Source organism: Rhinolophus sinicus, chromosome 14, assembly GCF_057876585.1.
Source record: "Rhinolophus sinicus isolate RSI-liver-muscle chromosome 14, RSI-T2T, whole genome shotgun sequence".
In the NCBI taxonomy this organism is placed as follows: Eukaryota; Metazoa; Chordata; class Mammalia; order Chiroptera; family Rhinolophidae; genus Rhinolophus; species Rhinolophus sinicus.
This window is the reverse complement of record NC_142514.1, coordinates 92,238,150-92,248,023: the sequence shown is the minus strand read 5'-3', so window position 1 is coordinate 92,248,023 and position 9,874 is coordinate 92,238,150. Positions and strand designations below refer to the sequence as shown.

General features: G+C 41.2%; 1 pseudogene; it reads left to right on the top strand.

Moving 5' to 3' along the window:
- The first annotated feature begins 1 nt into the window (after window position 1).
- On the top strand, window positions 2-1,038 carry LOC109439600 (uS5 assembly chaperone PDCD2 pseudogene; annotated as a pseudogene).
- Window positions 1,039-9,874: the final 8,836 nt, after the last annotated feature.

The following is a 9,874-nucleotide window of genomic DNA, read 5'->3' as shown; positions in this document are numbered from 1 at the left end:
GCAGTTCCCCGGCGTGTGGGCGTGGTCAGGGGCGGGGTGGCTGGACATCGCCCACTGCTGGGCTGTGCTGTCTGTGTCTGAGAGGCTGAGCCTGCGCGCTGTAGGTACTTCGGCTGTACATTCGGCTGCCTGGCTGCACGATGCTGGATCACCGGGTCTCTTCTGCTGCCGCTGCCACAGCCGCAGCCCTGCGTTGGCCTGCGATTTTTTAGAAATCAGCTACTCAGGAAAAATGACTTTAACTCATATGAGCAACCTTCTGAGTCTCCTCCCCCACAGACAGGAGAATCCCTGTGCCTACAGCTCAAGTCTGGTGCTCAGTCCTGCAGGGTTTGTGGCTGCTTAGGCTCCTACCACTCTCCAGATGCCACAGGCACGTTACTGCAGCAAGGAACCTCGGACTCCACGTTGGTGATGGGGCAGAAGCAGGCTTGTACATAATCAGATAACTGGGACAATACAGTTCCACACCACAGCTTCCTTTTTCCAGAATTTGAAATGATAATAGAAACAGAAGGTGAAATAATACCTGAAGTTGTGGAAAAGGAAAATGAGTTAGACGTTATAGGGAGCATGGGTGAAGCAGCAGAGGAAGAATTGAATTCCACATCAAAACATGAAACCAGGGAAGATAAAATTTTCCGGAAGTTTAAAACTAAAATAGTCCTTGAACCAGAACAGATTATCGCATATGGCAGAAGGTTTGTCCCCATCTGGATTTCTGGTGAAATATCCTTTTCTGGAAAATGATATTCCAGATTGCTCCTGTGGTACCTAGAGAATATTCAAATTCCAGGTCATTTCTCAGCTGCTTAACTACCTAAAGGTGGACAGAGTGGGCCGGAGTGTTGTCTGGGTCATCCTGGCCGTCTTCACCTGTGCTGAATGCTGTAGTCTGGGCACTGGCTACACAGAGGAATTTGTATGGAAGCAAGATGTAACACATACAGTTTAAAGACATAAAGCCTTAAGAATGCTAATAATCTCTCAGATCATGGAATTTCACATCTAGGACTTTATCCTAAGGAATTAATTATACCAGAGATAAAGGTACAAAGATGTTGTTTGGCCATTGTTTACAATGTCTTAATTGATAGAATTAAATACATTTTGGTACATTATACAGCAGAAGGTTATGCAGTCTTAATGTTACAGATCTATATTGACACCCAATAAGATATAGATCTCAATTGACAACAAGATTCCGTTATAGATGGTATTCATAGTGTGATCATATTTTTCTTTTTTTATTAGTTTCAGGTGCACAAGACAAAGTAATACTTAGACGTTTATCATTTATATCCCTCATACAGTGTGAACCTCCCCCCCCCATCCACTATCTCTGACATCGCACAGAGCCATTACATTTCCACTGTCTCTATTCCTAATGCTGTACTCCACTTCTTGTAAGTAAGTACATACATATATATACATACATATATAATTATAGTTGGCATTCATTATTGTTCAGCTTCAGGTGTACAGTGCAGTAATCAGGCATCTACATCATCTCTGAGGTTGTCTCCCAAATAGGACAAGTGTCAATCGGATACCCTACAAAATCTTTACAACATTATTGATTACATTCCCCAAATTAATTTTCAAAACCCCGTGGCCATCTTGTGGTTACCAACTGTTTTCTTTTTTCTTTTTTTTCTTTTTTTAAGATTTTATTGGGGAAGGGGAACAAGACTTTATTGGGGAACAGTGTGTACTTCCAGGCCATTTTTCCAAGTCAAGTTGTTGTCCTTTCAATCTTAGTTGTGGAGGGTTCTGTTCAGCTTCAAGTTGTTGGCCTTTCAGTCTTAGTTGTGGAGGGTGCAGCTCAGCTCCAGGTCCAGTTGCCGTGGCTAGTTGCAGGGGGCGCTGCCCACCATCCCTTGCAGGACTCAAGTTGTTGAACTGGCAACCTTGTGGTTAAGAGCCCACTGGCCCATGTGGGAATCGAACCGGCAGCCTTCGGAGTTAGGCGCATGGAGCTCCAACTGCCTGAGCCACCAGGCCCATCCTACCGACTGTTTTCTAATCCCCTCACCTTCCCCCTTATCCAACCCCTCCCACCCCCCGTCCATCTAGCAACCCTCAGTTTTTCCTCTAGGTCTCCAAAACTGTTTCTGATTAGTTCATTCACTTATTCTTTGCTTTAGATTCCACATATAAATGAGATCATATGGTATTTGTCTTTCTCTGTCTGACTTATTTCACTTAACATAATGTTCTCTAGGTCCATCCATGTTGTTGCAAATGGTAAGATTTATTTCTTCTTTATGGCTGCGTAATACTCCATTGTATAAATGTACCACAGTTTCTTAATCCAGTCATCTACCGATGGGCATTTCGGTTGTTTCCATGTCTTGGCTATTGTGTATAGTGCTGCAATAAACATAGGAGTGCATGAAGTTTTTTGAATTAGAGTTTTGGATTTCTCTGGATAGACACCTAGGAGTGGAATTGCTGGATCATAAGGTAGTTCCATTTTCAAATTTTTGAGATACCTCCGTACTGTTTTCCATAGTGGCTGCACCAATCTGCAATCCCACCAACAGTGCACAAGCGTTCCCTTTTCTCCACATCCGCGCCAGCACTTGTTGTTTGTTGATTTATTGATGATAGCCATTTTGATGGGTGAGGTGGTATCTCATTGTGGTTTTTATTTGCATTTCTCTGATGATTAGTGCCGTTGAGCATTTCTTCATATGTCTGTTTGCCATCTGTATGTCCTTTTTAGAAAAATGTCTCTTCATGTCCTCTGCCCATTTTTTAATTGGGTTGTTTGTTTTTTTGGAGTTGAGTTGAGTGAGTTTTTTATAAACTTGTGATATTAACCCCTTATCAGATATATCATTGGCAAATATAGTTTCCCATTCAGTAGGATCCCTTTTTGTTTTATTGATGGTTTCCTTTGCTGTGAAAAAACCTTTTTAGTTTGATGTAATCCCACATGTTTATTTTTTCTCTTACTTCCCTCACGCAAGGGGATACATCAGTAAAAATCTTACTCTGGGTAATGTCTGTGAAGTTTCTTCCTATATTTTCTTCTAGGAATTTTATGGTTTCAGATCTTACATTTAAGTCTTTAAGCCATTTTGAATTTATTTTTGTATATGGTGTAAGGAGGTGGTCCAGCTTCATTTTTTTGCACGTGTCTGTCCAGGTTTCCCAGCCCCATTTATTGAATAGACTGTCTTTACCCCACCGTACATTCTTGCTTCCACTGTCATAGATTAAATGGCCATATAGGCATGAATTTATTTCTGGACTCTCTATTCTGTTCCATTGATCTATGTGTCTGTTTTTATGCCATACTGTTTTGATTACTGTAGCCTTGTAGTATAATTTGATGTCAGGTATCTTTATACCTCCCACTTTGTTCGTATTTCTCAAGATTGCTGAGGCTATCCAGGGTCTTTTATGGTCCCATATACATTTTAGGATTATATGTTCTATTTCTGTGAAAAACGTCTTTGGTAGTTTGATAGGAATTGCATTGAATATGTATATTGCCTTAGGCAATATGGACATTTTAACTATATTAATTCTTCCTATCCATGAACATGGTATGTGTTTCCATCTATTTGTATCTTCTTTCATTTCTTTCTTCAGTGTCTTATAATTTTCTGAGTACAGATCTTTTACTTCTTTGGTTAAATTTATTCCCAGGTATCTTATAGTCTTTGGAGCAATTGTAAATGGGATTGCTTTTTTTAATTTCTCCTTCTGATGTTTTATTATTCGTATATACAAATGCAACTGATTTCTGAATATTAATTTTGTATCCTGCTACTTTACTAAATTCATCTATCAGCTCTAATAGTTTCTTGGTGGAGTCTTTAGGGTTCTCTATATATAATATCATGTCATCTGCATATAATGACAATTTTACTTCCTCCTTACCGATTTGGATGCCTTTTATTTCTTTTTGTTGTCTGATTGCTGTGGCTAAAACTTCCAGCACTATGTTGAATAGAAGTGGAGAAAGTGGGCAATCTTGTCTTGTTCCTGATCTTAAGGGGAATGGTTTTAGCTTTCCCCCATTGAGTATGATGTTAGCTGTGGGTTTATCATATATGGCCTTTATTATGTTGAGATATGATCCCTCTATTCCCACTTTCTTAAGGGTTTTTATCATAAATGGCTGCTGGATTTTATCAAATGCTTTTTCTACATCTATTGATATGATCATGTGATTTTTATTTTTCATTTTGTTAATGTGGTGTGTTACATTAATTGATTTGTGGATGTTGAACTACCGTTGCATACCAGGGATGAATCCCACTTGATCATGGTGTATGATCTTTTTAATGTATTGCTGAATTCTGTTCGCTAATATTTTGTTGAGGATTTTTGCATCTTATATTCATTAGAGATATCGGCCTGTAGTTTTCTTTTTTTGTGGTGTCTTTGTCTGATTTTGGGATCAGGGTGATAGTGGCTTTGTAAAAAGTGTTTGGGAGTCTTCCCTCCTTCTGGATTTTTTGGAAGAGCTTGAGGAGAATAGGTGGTAATTTTTTTTTTAACGTTTTGTAAAATTCACCTGTAAAGCCATCTGGTCCAGGGCTTTCGTTTGTTGGGAGATGGTTGATTACTGATTCAATTTCCCTGTTGGTAATCAGTCTATTCAGGTTTTCTGTTTCTTCTTGAGTTAGCCTTGGAAGGTTGCACGCCTCTAGAAAATTGTCCATTTCTTCCAGATTGTCAAATTTGTTGGCATATAGTTGCTCATAGTAATTTCTTAATTTTTTTTGTATTTCTGCGTTATCTGTTGTCTTCTCCTCTTTCATTTCTGATTTTATTAATTTGGGTCCTCTCTCTCTTGTTTTTAATGAGTCTGGCTAAAGGTTTGTCAATTTTGTTTATCTTCTCTAAGAACCAACTCTTGGATTCATTGATCTTTTGTTGTTGTTTTTCTGGTTTCTATTTCATTTATTTCCACTCTGATCTTTATTATCCCCTTCCTTGTACTCCCTTTGGGCTTATTTTGCTGTTCTTTTTCCAGATCCCTTAAGTGTGAAGATAAACTGTTGATTAGTGATGTTTCTTGTTTCTTTAGGTAGGCCTGCAATGCTATAAATTTCCCTCTTAGGACTGCTTTTGCGGCATCCCATAGATTTTGGGTCGTCCTGTTTTCATTTTTGTTTGTCTCGAGATATCTTTTGATCTCTTCCTTGATCTCCAGGTTGACCCATTCATTATTTAGTAACATGTTATTCAGCCTCCATGAATTGGTGTGTCTTCCAGTTTTTTTCCTGTAGTTCATTTCTAATTTCATAGCACTGTAGTCAGAGAAGACACTTGGTACGATTTCAATTTTCTTAAATTTATCAAGACTTGTTTTGTGGCCTAACATATGGTCTATCTTGGAAAATGTTCCATGTGCGCTTGAGAAGAACGTGTATTCTGCAGCATTGGGGTGAAATGCTCTGAAAATATAGATTACCTCCAAGTGGTCCAATGTGTCATTTAAGGCTGTTGTTTCCATATTGATTTTCAGTTTGGAAGACCTGTCCCTTGTTGTCAGAGGTGTGTTGAAGTCCCCTACTATGATAGTGTTACCATTTATCTCTGTCTTTATGTCAGTCAATATCTGTTTTATATATTTAGGGGCTCCTATGTTGGGTGCATAGATGTTTACTAGGGTTATGTCCTCTTGTTGGATCGATCCCTTTATTATTATATAGTGCCCATCTTTGTCTTTTAATATGTTCTTCATTTTAAAGTCTATTTTGTCAGAGATAAGTATTGCAACTCCAACTTTTTTCTCATTTCCATTTGCATGGAATATCTTACTCCAACCCTTCACTTTCAGCCTGTGTGTGTCTTTTGATCTGAGGTGAGTCTTTTCTATACAGCATATACAAGGGTCTTGCTTTCTTATCCACTCAGCCACCCTATGTCTCTTGATTGGAGCATTTAATCCGTTTACATTTAAAGTGATTTTTGATAGGTACATAGTTATTGCCATTTTGAAATTTGTAGTTAGATTGTTTTCATCTTTCTTCTATTTACAGAAGTCCTTTCAGTATTTCTTGCAATGCTGGCTTGGTGGTAATAAATTCCTTTAGCTTATTCTTTTCTGGGAAGCTCTTTATCTCTCCATCAACTTTAAATGATAGCTTTGCTGGATAAAGCAATCTAGGTTGTAGGCCTTTGTTTTTCATCACTTTGAGTATCTCCTGCCATTCCCTCCTGGCCTTCAACGTTTCTGTAGAAAAGTCATTTGATAGTCTTATGGGAGTTCCCTTGTGTGTAACCCTCTGTCTTTCTCTTGCTGCTTTTAGGATTCTCTCTTTGTCTTTAACCTTTGCCATTTTAACTATAATGTGTCTTGGTGTTGGCCTGTTTGGGTTTATCCTGCTTGGAACTCTCTGCACTTCCTGGGCTTGTATGTTGGTTTCCTTCATCAGGTTAGGGAAGTTTTCAGACATTATTACTTCAAATATGTTTTCGATCCCTTGCTTCCTCTCTTCACCTTCTGGTACTCCTATGATGCACATGTTGTTGCACTTGATGTTATCCCATAGGTCTCTTAAACCATCTTCATTGTTTTTTATTCTTTTTTCTTTCTGTTTTTCTGTTTGGGTGATCTCTGCCAACTTGTCTTCTAAATCACTGATTCGATCCTCTGCTTCATCTAACCTGCTGTTAATTCCTTCAAATGAATTCTTTATTTCAGTAATTGTGTTCTTTAGTTCTAACTGGTTGTTCATTATGATTTCTACATCCTTCTTTGTATCCTCTCTAAGCTCCTTAAACATTCTTATCATCAGTGTTCTGAACTCTGTCTCTGAAAGGTTGGTTACCTCTGTTTCATTTGGTTCCATTTCTGGAGGTTTCTTCTGTTCTTTTATTTGGGATATGTTTCTTTGTTTCCCCATTCTGGCTGACTCTCTGTGTTTGCTTCGATGTGTTAGGTAGATTCCCTAGAGTTCTTAGTTCTTGCTGGGTTATCTTATGTAGTGTGTGTCCTTTATATTTGACTTGAATTACTTTGTTCTTCTCTGCGTGTGCTCCAAAGGTGACTCTTGTGTTGTGTATATTGTCATGTTAAAGAAGATCTTTCATTGCTTTTCAGTTGTGAGTAGGTGGGGTTAACTCCTAGGCTGACTAGTTGTGAGACTTGGCTCTGCCCACTACAGGGTGTTCTGCTGCGTGAGAGTTGACTGCTTAAATGTGGTTTGGCCTCTATGGGCTCTTGAGCCTGTAGAGAATTTCCTCTGGGTGTGTCACTTGTAGGTCAAACCTGGTAGTACTCTGGTTTGGTCTGGAGTTGGCCTCTGGGTGTGTTGAATCATGTGCCTCTTAAGTTGGGCCCGTGACTGTGTTGTCCCTGGTGTCTGCACACCTCTAGGGGTCTCAGCTGTGTGGGTGGGCCTGAGTCTGGCTGGCAGGTCTTCCCCGTCCTCTCCTGGAATCCTAGGGTGATCATATTTTTCAAATAACATTTACACATGTGTATGTGCACAGAAATAGATCTGGAAATATACACAGTACAGGTGTCCCACATGTGTATGGTGGGACTAAGTGAAATGATTTTTTTACTTACATGTATATTTCTTCCTACAATAAAAATGGGTTATGTGCTTAATTAAATTTTTAAAATCTGGTTTGTGATGGTGGTGGTGGTGGGTATGTGTGATTTTTGAATGGGGCTTGTGATTTCAAGAGTAGAGAATGAAAATCAAAAATTTTGCAAAACCCTCTTGTCATAAAAGGAGAATGGATTTATAGAAATTCAATGACATAAAAATGAAATGGTTACAAAAGCTGCCAAATTAGGAAAGATTAGCCATCCCAAATATTAGATGAAGCATCTCATTATATCAAAAGATGAGAGATTGCCAGGGTGGGAGCAGATCTAAAATTCCTGTCCTGCTCTATTTCTAAGTGTAACATGGTTGTGGTAGACCAGCCTGACAGAGTTTTTATTGATTCTGTCTCGACAGCTGGGCTGTAAAATATTACATACCACGGATGACGCACATTCACCCTGGAACATTTCTCACTCCCCACCAGTATCTAATCTAGCCTTTTGCCAGCTGCTGGGAGGTGAAAACTAATGACTTGGAAACAGGTCACAGCCTGTGGGCATCACAAATGGGAAAACCTGCAGGCAGGAGTTCCTGCCAGGTGGTGTAGTAATTAAACCAAACTGCAATTCAGCAGAAATTTGGTGTTGGGGAAATGACTGAGACATTTCTCTATACTTGAGAAACTTAAAAAATTAAGCATGGAGAGAACCAGAGTTTCAATGTAAAATTGTCAGAATGAAGCGGGTACAGGAACTCCACCTGAGAGTTCAGAAGGCTCCCTGAAAGGTGTGGTGGTGAACTACATCTTGAAGGGGGTGAGTGAGCAATGCATGATCAATGACAGTGGTGGGAAGAGTGCTCACAGGAAGAGGAAGGAGGGAGCAGGAGCCAAGCTCCTAGGCAGGTCAGCAGGCAATTACAAGTACCAGGTAGGGCTTGAGGTCTGGTGAGCTGTGGATGAGAGAATAAGTCTACTTTTAGCAGGTATTAGAAATGCCATTTATGGGCACTTGCACTTCATATCATGGGGAAACAGGAGAATTGTAAGAATCAGGTTTTCATTTCTGATACTTCAGCTGCAATACAAAGGCATTTGTCTTCGTACACCATGTCTTTCACATGGTAGGTGCTCAGTAAATATCTGTCGTGCGCGGAGGCCTTCTCGCCGCACCATCTTTCAGGCGGGGCGGCCTGCGGGGTCTCTGCTCCCGCTCCCCACACAAGAACGCAGGATATGGTGAGGCCGAAAAGGAACACCCACGGAGCCATAGGTAGGGGAGCCATACCACCACGGTCTCACTGAAGGCTGGGCCCACTGGACGCGTGACCTGCCGTCCGCCTTTCCGCCAACCGACAGACCGACGACTCTCCTCCACTCTCTCGACTCTGTTCCTCTCTTCGGCTCTGCTCGGCTCTGCTCGGCTCCTCGGCTCTCCTTCGTAGCCGCAGCAGTTATACCAGCTGCCAATCCGCCAACCGGCCACAGCCGACGGCCATTCACCACCCGAGCCAGCACTCCTCCACGTGAGGCCGAGAGCCTGTAAACTACTTTCTGGGGCTCTGTCCCCACAATATCTGTTGAATGAATGGTCAGTGAAGAAAGGAAAGACAAAAACAGGTGTAATGCAGGGACTCAGCTCCCGCTCCCCGCACAAGAATGCAGGATAGGGTGAGGCCAAAAAGGAACAACAATGGAGCCATAGATAGGGGAGTCATACCTTTATATTCTTGATAGTGGTTGGTCGAGACAAAAAAAGCAAACATTCATCAGTACCCCAACGAGGGGTCTTCCTGCACCCCAGTCTCGCTGGCGGCCGGGCAAGACACAGGAAGTAGGATCAACACGATCCACAATCTGCTTGCTAACCACACTTGCTAGCCGCAATCTGAGCTTGCTAGCAGCCGTTATATCAGTGGCCAATGGCTAACTAGTTACAGCTGATGGTGAACTAGTTACGGCTGATGGCCATCTACTACCTGAGCCAGCACCTTTCCACGTGAGATTGAGAGCCTAGAAACTGCTCTCTGGGACTCTGTCCCCACAATAGGTTTAGTGGACTTGCAGCAAAATATGGAGATAATGAAACTCCAGACAGGTGTGTGTGTGTGTGGGGGGGGGGGTGGGGGTGACACAGATATCACAGGCCCAATGCAGCTTTGTTTTATTTTGTTTTTAATATGCTAATATTGCAAGAGAAAGATTGATTCTGGGATCTCCAGAGCTAAGACTCTACTGACAACTTCCTAGAGCCCAGCTACTCACAGGATGGTCTGGCAGGGCGGCTGGGAGCTTGTTAGAAAAGTAAAATTTCCAGCTTCCTGCTGGTACCCCCAACTCAGAATCT